The following is a 14,128-nucleotide window of genomic DNA, read 5'->3' on the forward strand; positions in this document are numbered from 1 at the left end:
TTGCGTTTCTAATTAAATTTTCGCTACATTGTCTAAGAAAAGGGACATAAAGCTATACCGTCATGGCGATTCGGCCGACCACCGTCATCTGTGGCAGCCTGTGTGTGTGTGTGTGTGTGGGTGTGGGTGTGTGTGTAGCTGTGTGCTCAGCGGTGTATGGTGCGGTGCCCACAATCTCTACCAGAAGTCTTAAATGTAATCAAAATAACCGACTTTTAAACGTTCGCCCTTGCGCCACTCGCATGCCATATTTTCTAATGTATGTATAATTTGTGTGTGTTTGGGCTTATGGGCCACTTCCGGTCGACTAATTCCCGGGTTGTGGCTGCTAAATATCTTAGGCTGACTGGTCTGAGAAGCTTTCAATAAAAGCAATCTACTACGACGGTATTGAATGGGTGTTACGATTTGGTTTCTACGTTACGGTTGGCTCTGAACCGTACGCGGCCAGCCGGCCACCACGTGGCCCCCGCCATTGCTCTTTTCACTCCTTTTACCCGGGGATGTGGCGGCGGGGCCAGCTGCATCCCGCTCCCCGCCGATTCACACCCTCACGCCTAAGTTTACATTTTATTTTTTTTTGGTTTGCATGTTTTCAGTTTATTTGTTGGTTTCGCTTTTTTTGTGTGTTTTTGCTAAAATTTGAATAAAACCTGTCCCCGCCACTTCCGGGCACGGTCCACATTGCCGTCCAGTATAAATGTAAATATTATGAAAAATTATCAAAAACTTTCTATTTCACTGTAATACTTGAAATTTGTTTTGCTTGCTCGCTCACACACGCACACGCACTCGCACTCTTACTCGTCTAATTCATTATTGGCTTACGCGCTATCATCATGGGTTTGCCTAGTCACTTTGCACTTGCAAAATCCCGGTTCGTCACCAACGGCCCCCGGCCCACAGCCCTTCGTCGCCTCGAGGACATTTTCTTAACACACACTCACATTCGGGCGGCGCCAGTGCAGTGCCTGGGTGCACAAATTTGCACAAAGCGCACACCAGTCCCATCCCGAGTGCATCCAGAGAAACGTCCTCCCGGGCGCGAGGCAAGGACCAACGGGCGGGGCAGCTATGCGCTGTGGTCCGTTGGTTTGTAAATATAAATCAGTGCATTCGCATACACTATCAGCCCGGCATCGGTAGCGACGATCGTTGTAAGAAGAGAAAGAACGGGAGATGCTAGTAATTGTAGAGCATTAAGAGAGTGAGAGAGAATGAGAGAGAATGAGAGAGAGAGGGTTATTGTTATGCTTCGCGGAGACCGAAGAAGGGTCTCGGCGAAGAGAACAGTATCTAAATTATGCTACAAGTAAGTAAGTAATTAAAGAATTGTGATGCTCTCTATTGTTTCTAGTTTTCCCCTATCCCGACAAACTCACTACGGCGACTACACACTACGAGCGGCTGACTCCGGTCCAATGGGGTCCTCGGTTTGTCGAACTGTCGCTTTAGTATTGGAATTGATGCTGTAAACTACCGCGCACTGCTGCACATTGGTCTTTTCATATTTGATTTTCGTTGTGTAGTTTTTGTTTAAGTTTTTGTTGTTAAATATCATTTATCGAACTACGTTTGTTTTGTTTTTTTTTTATTAGCATTCTTGCAGCTTGTTCTTTTAGAGCGTTTTTAAATTGCTTTTCGGTTGACTTGACATTGGCATGTCGCTTGTACACTTTATTATAACGTTTACTGCTTGTTGCTCAAGCAATTGCTTTTTAATTGTGTGTTTCCCTCTTCGAACTACTGTTTAATGTTGCGCAAGCACTGAGTTTACTGTGTGTTCCAGCACTCCTGAGCAGCGAATGGCCATGATTTTCGCTAGAATCACTGTTCAGTGTTGTGTTCTCTCTATGGATTTTATATGCCCAAGTGAACGGAGAACACATTCGATAGAACCGATAGCATAGGTACAGCGACAAAATTTAACATTTGCTTACTATTCTACGTCTTCACATACGTTACATATTGCTTTTCTTGAATCTATTGCTCTTTGTTGCAGGTTTTTCTCTTCCATTGACTCTGCCATGCACTGACTTCTTCTCGCTTTTCGCTTAAGTACATCGACCGCAGATCGGTGTGATGCTATGCACCAGCGATGCAAGCACGTGCTGTGCTTCACGCCCTTATTATTAGTAGAACGGAATAAGAGTGTTGTAATTTGTTTGCTGTCCCTAACGGCTAGTTAATGGATAATTGAATTTCTCTTAGACTTTAAGGAAACAAGAACTAAGGTAAAAACCATTCTACAATCCGTTCGGCATCCAGTTTGCCCCGCTTAATACTGTTCGGCTTCAGTGTACTTGAATGTGTGTCCCATTTGGAAGTGGTTACTGATGGATGAGTAGGATGCAGAGATACGGGTTAGGTATATAGTAGAGGTTAGGTTATAGTAGACGGCTCTCGCTAGTGCTACGTATCGGTCGTTGTTTAGGAAACATTAGAAGCCCGGCCTCCGGTCAGGCTCCAGGGCTCAGGAACGATGGAAATAGAGCAAAAACTGGGCGAACAAAGTCATTCTCGTTTGGCTAATTACAGTTACGGGGTTTGCCTTCCGCGGTCGGCGGAGGTATCAGAGCCAGCGTTAGATGATGGGTTTAACATGTATACGTCAACTTTTACATTCAGCTGCTACCGGAACGAAGAAGGAAATGAACGAAGTATGGAACGATGATGTCTATTTTGAGCTACGAGACGGGTAGTATACAGCAAAGTACTACACCTACTGTCAGTAAACACGATGGCTATTTAAAGGTATGCTTAAGATGCTGTGAATTGTTAACCCACCCAACACTACAGATCCACGCAGATGTCGCAGATTTGCCGGGGCTTCATCGTGACTCCGACCTACTGAAGATTGGTTGCGGAAAAACAACCTATATATTTTCTTACGAGCAAACACATCATTAAGATATTCTGTTTTTTTATTCTGTTAAGAGATGAGTATTCCTACAGTTACAACGGCACAACGGCTATAGTATCCTACAAAAATGACGAAGATTCGCCCCGTTAGCGAAGGTTAGAAGCGTGTGTTATCGATTTTTCTGTTTCACTAAAATACTAAAGACCGTCTAGTTGGAAGCATTTGTTCTTAAGTTGTCTTAAGTGTTCTCTTATCTTGATTGACGAATTGATCTAAGATGCTACGCGAAGTTTACGCCTATGCTGTGCCTATCCCAGGAGGGAGAGTACCATCCGGACCACCACCAACCAACGCGCTGGACGTGTTTCGCTCCTGGGCGCTTCTGGACTGTTCCCCAAATTAAAGCCATAGGTCCCCGATTCGCGCTCGTGTGCTTGGGTGGCACGTAATTTCGTACTTACATAATTGCGCTTTCCGACCGACGCCGGGCCGGGGGGAAAAGTTGTCTAAGTAGTCCCGACACCCCACGGCCGAGTCCGAGGGGTGTCGGGAAGCATCTCCATCAAGCCCGATGGAGCACAGGCATGCGTGAAGGTATGTGCAATTAATGGAACGGAACTGACTACTTGCCGGATTTCGGCACCCAATCCGACGGCGGCGGCGGTGGCGACCCATCACCGGCCAAGATAATTTCCCCAACAAAACCCCCTCACCCGTTCCTAGACGGCCGGGGCCCAGGAAAATTTCCTAATTTGCACTCCAACTACTGAACTGCTGTTCCGTCAAAGTTGTGTTGTACACTGTGTTATTGTTTGACTTGGTACTTTAAGTTTTGCTGTTTCTTCTTTCTGCACTTGCCACTTTTTTGTGTGTTGTTTCCTGCAGGAGCTCGAGGCTTCTGGGGGTCGGGGCTCAGGGGGTTAGGGCAGTGCAACGCAGCTGCTGCAGCCTCGTGTGCACCTCAAAGTCAGTTCAAAGTATGTGCTCCGTCATGCGCTGCTCGCCACCCGGAGGCAACACGCTCGACGCTCGACAAGTGTGTGCGCCATTGGAGTGGCAACTTGTAACATTCTGTAACATCATCGTCCCGGCCACCGGCCCCCGCCCCCCAGGCCCAACCTGGCGGTAAGGGGGTGCGAAACAAAACAAGAAAAACAAAAAGTCGAGAGTGCAGAAGTAAAACCATCATCATCGACGAAAACTAGTTTTCCAACGCCTCAACCCGGACCCCGGACCGCGGGGTTTTGTTCTTGGACAGCAACGAGGGGGGACGCGGCCACCCTGAAAGAATGAGCGCAGTGTGTAAAATAATACCAACAAGCTACGGGGGGGCTGGAGCTTGGAAATAAGTAAACGACCTTACGGAGCCGGAGTGAACCGGTGAAAAGTTTGCACCCCGGTGGAAAACTTTACATTTGCGCCGTCGCCGCCCGGTGGCCGGTGCAAAAAGTGCAAATTTGAGGAGCAGCTCCAACAGGAGCAGGTCCAGGTCCGAAAAGTTCGCTCCGCATTCGACATCGGTGCCAACAGCAGCAGCGCTGTTAAGAGCTGGAGCTGGCCGCCTGGACCAAAACCCGCAGAAGTAAGATGCAAAAGATACGCCCAAAAGTTCCCACCGGCTACGTCCTGGCGTGTGTTTGGTAGTGGTGCTGGTGGCGCTCTGTTTCGACTTCGTTAAGTTTAGCTTGTTTGATTTCGTTTTTCTTCCTTCCGCACCGTAGCTAAGATCGCGCTCTGGTCCTGGCTGGCTGGATTGGAGAGCTAAAAGATTGGATGAGAAAAGGCGCTAGTTATCCTGGCTACTGGCGCGCCCGGCTCAGAGCGGGGTTACAGTGAAAACTAACATATTGTCTTGTTATGATATGTTGCGACTACGCGGCTGATCAGTGTGCTAATCCTGTTGCCTGTCTACGTTTCTACCTCTAACTACACCACGTGGCCTGATCGCGCTAATTGAACTCTGCACAATTGTGAGCCTTTCCGGCCGGATAGTCCGCCGGCCGTCGGCAAAGTAATTGAAGTTTCTTCTCGGTTTCTGCCGACGCCGCCGCCAGACACGCGACACACTAAACGATAGCGCTACTTGAAGTATTCGAAATTGACTCCACCGCTCGGCACGGGAGCATTTAATTGACTAGAAAAGGGGGGGCGCGAGTGAACGGAATTCTGTTTTGCTTTGTTTCGGGCGATGTTTCTGGCGGGGGTTAAACCGTGTACCGGGCGAATCGTTCCTGGATTCGTTCCGGTCAAATTGGGCGAACCACGCTCTGGGCCCAATTTCTCGCGTCTTGTCGCGCATACCAGCCAGCCGCCGGGCGAAATGATAATAAAAATCTTTTCCATCCAGTCTACCAACCGGGCGGGCCGGGCCGGGCCGGAACCGTGCGCCACCGTTTCAGACATTCACCGCCCCGGAAGCTCTGCCGCCGGACATTAAATATTCATTTGTCTCTCATTACTTGGAAATAATTGCCAAACATTCCAGCATGGCGAGCGAGCGAGCGAACGGTCACATCGAAAACAGCTGTCCGAGCCTGGTCCGAGCATCGGTTATTAGCGGAGGGCACCCGCACGGTTACGAGCCTGTGGGTCCGTGACTTCGAGCACCACAGACTTGCTGGCTTGCTGGGGCTTGCTGTTTAGCATTCACCGCCGCGAACGCCAAGCTTAAAAGTACTCCCAAACGGGCCCCGTAGGTCGCAGGTTACGCGCGCGCAGGACCTGACTGCCTCGTAACGGTCCTCCAACGACGGCCGCTGAACGTAATATAATTTGATATAAAATTTATTTCAACCATTCTGCGATTTATGAGCTCCGAACGCGATGGACACAAACCCCGCACCATTCCGCGCGGGTGTAAAGCCCCGGGGCAAACGGGCTGTTTGGCGGGGCCACGATGCTTTAAAAACACGGGACACTTCGCCCCGCGACGCTGTATGTTGAGCCCGAAACCACCGCGCGTAATCCTTCCGGTCGGAAAAATTCAACGGCCCAACTTTTCGCTCAGCTCTGGGAAGATTTCAGGTCCCGGAAGCCGGCCCGGGAGAACCGGAGCGCGGGAACCGTTTTTGAGGAGCTAATGCTAATGAATTTATGCAACCAGAGATCGAGGGTACGACCATTATCGTCCGGCCGCCAGTCGGGTAGTTTTAGAGCGTTTTCTAATTGGAACCGGGAGCAGAATAACATTTGGGTTTTCCACTGGTTTCATTAAATTAACGTCCAACGATCGTTCGAGGATTCGATTTGTTGGGCTGCTTGGCCCCACAGGTGGACATCTGGCGGGCGCGACTTGAGGGGCGGTATTCCAGGTACTCAACGCATGGATCCCGTCCCGGATCAACCGGTAAGGTGAATGAAAGCCAGTGGAAAGCTCCCCGGAAGTGGTGTCCGGATCGAGGACAATGGATCGAGATCTCACGCGCTTCTTTGTTCGTGTCCCTCGAGTGGGTAGCCGCACGTCCTCCGCCACCACTGTCTCTTTCATCAAGCGCATTTAGCCACGCCAGGTTGGGTCCTGTCACCCGAGGCAGTGTGTGTCAGGATGCGTCTATGTGACGGGTTTTCACACATTTTACCGGGCGACCGAGCTTCGAGAGCTGTCAGGGCGTGGGGTGGAACGGTAGTCCCGAGGCTTCCGATGTCCGACGGTCGGCCATCTTGACACGTGGTTGGCGTCCGGTGCATCCTTAAACCGCCTGTCACGGTGTGCTGCGAAAGTTGGCTCCGGTCGGAAACCTTGGCCTTGGCGATCCCTGGCGCGGGATCTGAGATATTTCAATTCTCGCTCGCTTGGACCGTGGCGGACGGAGGTGCACATTTGCCAACAAAAAAAATCAACGGGAAAAACTTTCGAAAGAAAGATTTCATCAGATTTCATTCGGCGTCTGCCACGCCGGGCGATGCCCCACATTCAGCAGTATCCGTTCCGTCCGGTGGAAGTGGCCCGGGATATTAGAATGGCACTGAAGACGACGATAGAACACACTCCACTCCCATTTAGGGCATGTACGGCGCCCGGCCGGGCCAGTTATTGCGCCGTGTGCACGTACCGCAGCAGGAGCAGCAGCGAAAGAAATCCGTCGCCAGGCGCGAACACTTTGGCCAGAAGAAACTTTCCACAAAAGGCATCGCCCCGGCACCGGCTCAAGAACACTTTTCCAGACATTGTCACGGTGCCTGCGGGGCCTTCCCCGGGGGGCGGCGGCTGGGCTATCTCCTGGGTCTTCGTTTCTTTTTCCGAGTCCTCCGGGCCGCGGTCGAGGGCCGTCCTTCGTTTTGTGTGCGTTCCTCGCGCTCTTCACGCGTGGCACACCATTGTTATCCTCATTTCCATCACACAGGCAGCACCACCACTACCACCACCACAACAATGGTGGCTTAGTTTGGTGTGGCTGGTTCCCTCTGATTTTCCATGCGTCTGCCTGTGGGTGTGTGTGTGTGTGTGAGAAAGGGAAAAGAGTGCTCCTTGCCGGAGCCGGTTGTGACCGAAGACGTGAGATGCCGCGTGGAAAGAAGATGCCGGGCGAATAAAAGAAGGAAGAACAGAACGCTGCCCGAAAAGAAACAATGGCCGGCCGGCTCAAGGAAGCTACTTGGGGCCGCTGCTCCGGTACCCCTTACCCACCCGCGGGGGTCGGTCCCGGGAAATTGGAATTCGAGCGCACTGGCGCACTTTTCGCACGCCACGCCGATGTCGAGTAGTTTTTCGCCCGCCGGTGGGTTCCCGTGGACGAAAACTGGGACCAGGAAGGAGCCTCCCGAAGGACCCTCGCGAAGGATGACGCGGGAGCCCCCCTCATGGGGTTCTGAGTCCCCCGGTTCGCAATTGGAATGGAATCATTTCTTTTGTTCATTATAAAATCGCAATTTTCGTCCTCGCAGGCGTCGGCACCGTGGACGGGATGGGACGGTAAGGACGGACGAAGCCAGGACTGGCTGGCGATCGTCGGCGTCGTCGTCGTCCTTTGCGAAGGATTGAGTAGCGGCAGAATGGTTCGAAATTATGTAATTATTTTTAATTGAATTTAAAGAAAAAGGGCATCACGTTGCATCGGCCGTACGGACGCGCCAACGGCGAGCGTCCTGTGTGTGTGTGTGTGTGTTGGTCTGGTGCTACGGTGCCGTTAGTGTTCCCGCGGGTCGGGGTCTCGTTCGCCGCGAGAAACGAACCGTAACCGGACCATCGGTGTGGCCGGGGTCTGAGCCTGGGGGTCCGCCGAGGACTTTTTGGCTTTTGGCGGCCGCCGGCTGCTGTTGCTGCGGCCGGACCGGAACGAACTCCGAACTCTTCCCACCGGCGGACGCACGTTCAACCAGGAATGGCACCCACAGGGGTCGTTCTGAATTTAAATGATTTTTACAACCCCCGGCCCGGTGGCCATCGTGAGGCATTCCGGGGCGGGGTGCCGTAAGTCGTGTAGTTTTGGGCAGAAAAATCAGGGACTCTCCGAAGGCCAAAAAATCAAAACTATTACGTGATTGAAGCCGTGGAAGTGGTTTCTGCCGGGCGGAATGGAAAACCGGTGCCGATGTTAATTGCCACCGGAAGCCGGAGATGCCGGAGACGCCCAGAAACGGACCGATGACGACTCTTTTTTTTGTTCGGTTGGCCGACTTTTGATGGTTTAATCCGCGATCCGTCCGAACAAAGTTGCAACAATTGCGCCCGCAGCGCATTAAGCGCTCGTTACACTCGAGATCGGTAAAGTTTTAATTCAATCCAAAACCCACCACCGGAAGCTCCGGGGTGACACTTTCTGCGGTCCGGATATTCCTGCTTCGGTTTCTTAGCGGGGGCTGGCGCTATAAAGAAAACACGGAGCACCGAAATGGTGCTGAAAGTGCGCGTTCAAACAATCAATAACCATAAAAAGGCGCCAGGTAAAGGCGCCGGTGTGTGTTTGTCGGGGCCGTGTCGGGGCCGGATGGATTGCGTTAATGATGGAGCTTAACCCCGTCCGGGCGGCCACGGCTACGTAAAGCCGCTCGTGGCAGTAAAAAAGCACATTTTTTCTGGTCCGCTGCAAGAGCGTCGCAAAAAAAAGGACGAGCCTCGAATCTGCCACCAAATCCGTCCGGGCGGGATCCCCCCGGGTGGGGTACGGGAAGTGACTTACGAGTTGACCCCGGGTGCGCCGTTCCGTGCCGGTGACTTCAGTCCAGCGACGGCGGCGGCGGCGGTGGGCCATGGTGTGGTCAATGAGGCCATAAAATTCAACAAGCTGAACGTCACCGTCGGTGGCCACCATTTTGGGCACTGCCAGGCTCCGCAACGGGGCGAACACATATTAAATGGACACCAAATGGCACCCCAGAATGGGGTGTAAAATGGGATGTTACTCCATTCGGGTACAGCACCTCGAACGTACGAGAGAGAGAGAGAGAGAGAGAGAGAGAAAGCGGAAAAGTCCCAGCGATGAGCGGCTCGTGATGAAATGGCACATGGCCGGCTGACTGTTTTGGGCCTGGCCCGGGCGATGCACGGTGGCCGCTGCCGGACGATTCATTTTCCTGCAACAAGATTACGCGGACCCGGACCTGGAGAGAGACCTGGACCACAGTTGAAGAACCTGCCGGCCCCATACGACCGGAACGGAGTGGTATTGGATTTTTTGCGGATCCATTCTGTTGGAATCTGTTGGAGACCGACGTCCCGACTGGAAGGTGCCGAACGACCGGCGGCCGACTGTGCACTTCGCGCAAAGGATTGCGCTTTTTCCCGGCCCGGCCACGACACGTAACGTTGGGCCGGCCGGCGACATCACGACGACGAGGATCACGGACACGGATTTTCACGGATTGCCACCGATTCCCGGCTCAATGGGGTCCTCCGCTCCGTGATGATGATGATCGGTCAGCAATCGGTCGGCGGCGGCGGGTTGGCGGATCATTACCCAGCCAGCCTGGCGAGGGGAGCACCCGGACCCGGGGACAAACCGCAACGGCAGCCGGAGTTGGGTTATAAATTCGATCGGAAATTGAATTCAGTTTAGATAATATTTCAGATAAAATGATGATTCAATTTCAGTGACTTCCAGTGCGGCCAGCGCGCAAGGCGTCGTCCATTTTTTGCCGGATCCCTGGTTTCCGGATGGTCGCATTTTTCACACCCGCACACACACACACACACACCGCAACCGGGGCTGTGAGTAGCGGCGTCGAGAGTAATCAGTGGTCCACACTCCACGTGTTTCGGGATGGGTTATCCACGAAACGCCCAGTGCAGCACCGGCCAGGCCCCGGCCGGCGGCCAGGCCATCAATTGCAGACGACGTTTTGGGACCAAACGGACCACAGGAAAAAAGGAAACAACACAGACAGAGTGCCGGGCTGCCCATGGGGAGTGTTTTTCCTTCTGTTATCGTCACTATCTATGCGCTGGTTTGTATCCTTTTTGGGGGGGAGCCCCTTATCGGGATATCCCGGCCGTACAATGGCATGGGGGACGGGACCAAGGGAACGGGACCAGGCGTTTCCCTATCGGCCGCCGACGGGAAGTGCCGATAATGATTATGGGACCCGGTCACACACACACACGCGCGCGTCTCTGTTGTCACGTGTTTGGCTGTCAATTGATTATGGGAGTGGCGCCTGTTTTTGTTTATTGTTACCCTTTCTTTTTTGTTTCGGATGCCACAACACACACACACACACACACACGCTGTCCAGATATTGTTTTATGCCATTATCAGACATAACTTTCTTGGGACACCGTTCGTGCCGGGAGCCCGGTGAAATCTGCCCGATCGGGAGCTTGCGTTCGAAGGGACCTTCACAGGGCCTCGTTCTGATCACCGATTCTGAGTAAATGAATTTTGTCCCCCTCCTCGACCACGGGGCCAGCAAAGCAGCAACAATCAATCGTGCCGAACGGGGCGGAAGTCGCCCAACGCCCAGCTCCCGGGATGTAAAGAGAATTTATCATCTGCCGGTGACACTATCGGGCCGTTATCACGAGAGGGTGAAAGTGACATCTCTCGAGCTAGGAGTTGCGAAGGAGAGCCGCCCGGTCCGGTCCGTTGCTATCGATGCATGTCAAAAGTCAGTCCCATCGGGGGTCGCCTTTTTTGGCCCCGCGTTGGAACCGGTGTCCTGGTGCGATCCATCAAAATCTGCAACTCCGAACCTCAGCCTTGGCGCTCAGACTGCGCCATTCGCCAATTAATAGAAGCCCAAACTACTTACGATGCAACCTGCACTCGGCACTTGGCAGGTTCGGCACCGGTCGGTCCCTTTCTGAAGAGGGACCACGGCCAGGAGCCCACCTGAAGCTCCGATTTGTCGTCCGGCGGCGGCGGCCGGTAGCGTGCACCGCTACAATTACGTGTTCGTCAGCAGGTCATTTGTCATTCATGCACTCGGTGTGCGTGTGTGCGTGAAAAGCGGCTCCGTCGGTGTGTGTGTGTGGGTTGAGACTACGAGTGCATTCCGGAACCCCCGGCCAGCCGGCCGGCCGGCAGCCCCGGGACCGGAAGACCCGGAAATGGAGTGTGATTGAATTAAGGAGACCAACCGGTTGCCCGGTGACCAGAGCACTTGACCGGCACCCGGGGGAAGGTCGGCCGGCAGAGCACACTCGAGGTGACAAGTGGAATGGCAAGCACCGAAGCACACGCTCATTAGAGCGAGCCCGGTGGGTGTTAGGCTGGAAATTCAAATTAATGAGCCGAGGAAATTAGACATTGGCATACCGGGGAGCGGTAAGTTCATGGTCGAGTGGGTGACTGGTTACTGTGTCGCTGGCCGTCCGAGCTGTCACCTACTTTAAAGTGGCCGGAAGGCCGGAAGTAACGGTCACACTTCGGCGAGCGGGGCGTCAAACGCTGGACACGATCTCGATCTCGCGCCTGGACTGCTAACTAAAGTGCCCGTAAAGTGTCTGCTAAACATCACAAAATTTTCTTCCCTGGCGACGTTTTCATAACCTCCCAAAATCTGGCCCACGCTTATCAACATAAATCCTAGCACCCGGACGTAAGACATTGATAAGATTATTATACGCGCTTAACTTAACGCTAATATGGCTCCTACGGCTAGTTTTGCAAAAACTTTTCAATCGAACCTAACCATTGTGTAGACTGCAGTGCTTAAAGCGAATCTGACCCCCGGCCATCTGCCCTCGGGCCCAGTTTGCGTAAAATAACCTTCCCGCGTGGAAGGTGTATTGCTTATATTGGTGTTGTAGGACCGTCTTGTGGTTCCTTCTTGTGTTTTTCATCTTCAACCTCTGCAGCCCCACCCGAGCTTCCAGGATCTTCGGTCACCAAGGGTTTTATCGACAGGCAAAGCGACGCGGGTGCTGATGAGGCTGATTTTACCTTAACTCTAAATTTATATATGTATATACTGTATATGTACTAACACATTTGGACATCATTTGTTTCGCTTCGTTGCTTCGTTCGTCGTTTTGTTTCGTCATATTGCTTATTCATTTCGTGCATTAGCGTTTTGTATGGATGAGTGAGTGTTGTGTTGCTTGTTGTACTGGGGACCCCGTGTGTCCCTCAGTAAAGATTGCTTGTCAATTTCAAACCGGCTACTCCGGGGTTTTTCGCTTTTGTAGTAAATGTATCTTCCCGTTTTTCCTGGCCATTTTCCACGCTTCCACTTTGCGTTTTTAATTGCTCACTTTTAATATGACTCCCATTAAAATATATACGCCTCTATGTATAACGCCCGCCTTCGTCTTCTGTGTTTTGTTTGATCACTCAACGTTTGCATTACATGTTTGCTTTTACTGTCCACTACCGGTGTGCAAGCGGTGGCCGTGCTTTATGTGATGTCTTGTCTTACGCCTTTTTCATCGCCACTACTCGCTAAGTTACTGTCAGAAGTGAACAGTGTGCTGCCCCGTTGTTTTATATAATTTTGTTTCTAGTTTGTTGATCTACCAACCCTACTGAGCGTTGTAATAAGCATTGCAAACGGTTGTGCAGCACCGCACAGCCAAATGTGTCAAATGAACTGTCCAAAGTTTACGAAGGCAAACTAATTGAATTTTCCTAATATCCAAACGTACTCCGCGGCCGTACTCCCGTCTTGCGAGACTTATTTCCGCTAATTACACCGCTCCAACTTGCGCGCTACTTTATGGAAGAATAGTTTCAGGACCGGGCGCGCCGCCAGGACGCGGCTCCGGCCTTTTTTGTCTGAAAAGATGATAGTCGCTCCACTGTCGTTAGTTTCGCTGAACAACCTTTCGTTTTCCGTGCGTTCGGTTTATTGCTCTGCACTACTCCACAGTCTGCTCCTGCTCCGTGCTCCGTGTTTTGTTCCGTTTTGTAGGCTCGTTTTGTGGGACACTGAGCCGCACCCAACGGTCTCGCCGCATCGTTATCGATTACTCAATTAAAAATGTATCTCTATAAAATAATTGACATTTGCGATAGCGACCTTTCTTTTTGGTTTGCTTGTGGCGCACCACGTCACGTCGGTTTCGGTGCTTTGGTCACGGCATCGACGACGACCAGGACGACGACGATGACGGCGGAAGTTCTCGGGCGGAAATCTGAGCGCCCGCAAGGAGAAATCTGGTCTCGAAACGGCGAAGATGGCTGCCGATCGCCGCCGATAATGAAGATTGATAATGACCGGACAAGGAGCTGTGCGGAAGCGGTTTTTGATGGAAGAGATTTCGGTGGCTTGAGAATTGAGATATCATCCACTTTTTTTTTGGGCCGCCATCGAAATGACGCGGCTACCAGGGGTCAGTTCTCTTCCGCCCTCGGGGTAGAAAGGTTTAAAACGACCAAGTGGGGTTCACTTTTCCAGAGGTCCAGTTTAGCGAAATGTTCAAAAGATTGATTAAGAGTTGGCGTTGGCGAACCTCCCTCCCCCCATATCAGTTCCATCAGTCACACCTTGTGTCATGAATTTATATTTTGCCCCCCGCCCCAACGCGACGCGGCTGACCGCCATCGGAAGATCCTCGGTCCGTTTCATCAAAGTTGCCGCTAGCCAAACAACAACAAAAAAGCGCTTATGAAAATGTGACAAGAATTGATTAATGCCGTAAAAGTAGGTTATGTGTGGGCTACCGACCACCGTAGTGTACCGTAGGTCCAGGAGGTGCCATAAATCTGTTCTGCCGTGCGGGGCGAAAGCCTTGGGAAGAAGCCCAAAGCTGGGCGGGAGAAAAAAAACATCTACACCACGACACACTCGAAATTCGCGGCCTCGTAACGACCGGGAAGAGACCGCATGGACCGCTAGGCTCGGGCTTGGGCCCGGCGCCAAGCCGGGTTACCCGGTGCAAACAAATTC

This window comes from Anopheles cruzii, chromosome 2 (genome assembly GCF_943734635.1).
Source record: "Anopheles cruzii chromosome 2, idAnoCruzAS_RS32_06, whole genome shotgun sequence".
Classification (NCBI taxonomy): Eukaryota; Metazoa; Arthropoda; class Insecta; order Diptera; family Culicidae; genus Anopheles; species Anopheles cruzii.